Source organism: Schistocerca cancellata, chromosome 3 (assembly GCF_023864275.1).
Source record: "Schistocerca cancellata isolate TAMUIC-IGC-003103 chromosome 3, iqSchCanc2.1, whole genome shotgun sequence".
Lineage (NCBI taxonomy): Eukaryota > Metazoa > Arthropoda > Insecta > Orthoptera > Acrididae > Schistocerca > Schistocerca cancellata.
Window position 1 is genome coordinate 93,804,930 of NC_064628.1, and position 629 is coordinate 93,805,558.

The window sequence follows — 629 nt, forward strand, 5'->3', positions numbered from 1 at the left end:
ACAAAAGAGTAATGTTTATTCGTAGAATTCGAATTGCTATGAAATGTTAGGGTATTTTTAAAAATCTCTAGTGCTATTAAAACTAAATATAAACTAAACTCCGTCCGAACAGGCCATGATGGCCCAACGGTACCGACCGGCCGCCGTGGCGTCCTCAGCCCACCGGTGTCATGCGGATGCGGATATGGACGGTCATGTGGTCAGCACACCGCTCTCCCGCCCCTATGTCAGTTTACGAGACCGGAGCCGCTACTTGTCAATCAAGGAGCTCCTCAGTTTGCTTCACAAGGGCTGAGTGCACCCCGCTTGCCAACAGCGCTCCCTAGACCGGATGGTCACCCATCCAAGTGCTAGCCCAGTCCGACAGCGCTTAACTTCGGTGATCTGACGGGAACCGGTGTTACCACTGCGGCAAGGCCGTTGGCAGTAATGCTATTAGTGCTATTTTAATAACAGCGCCAACGGCTGGAGACTAACAACGAACACGTGACAGATGAATCGGTACAGAATTACTGAGATAATATTGTGCCTGCTGCCTTGTGGTGTGGCCGATTACGCAGTACGCGTGTACATGCAGTGTCGGAGACTTAACCCCACCTGTTCTACACGGTAGGGTATACGTCGGGTGT

The 629-nt window shown here is 51.2% G+C and overlaps 1 pseudogene; it reads right to left on the reverse strand.

Moving 5' to 3' along the window:
* Positions 1–307: 307 nt before the first annotated feature.
* LOC126177372 (5S ribosomal RNA) lies at positions 308–425 on the reverse strand (annotated as a pseudogene).
* Between the last annotated feature and the right edge of the window lie 204 nt (positions 426–629).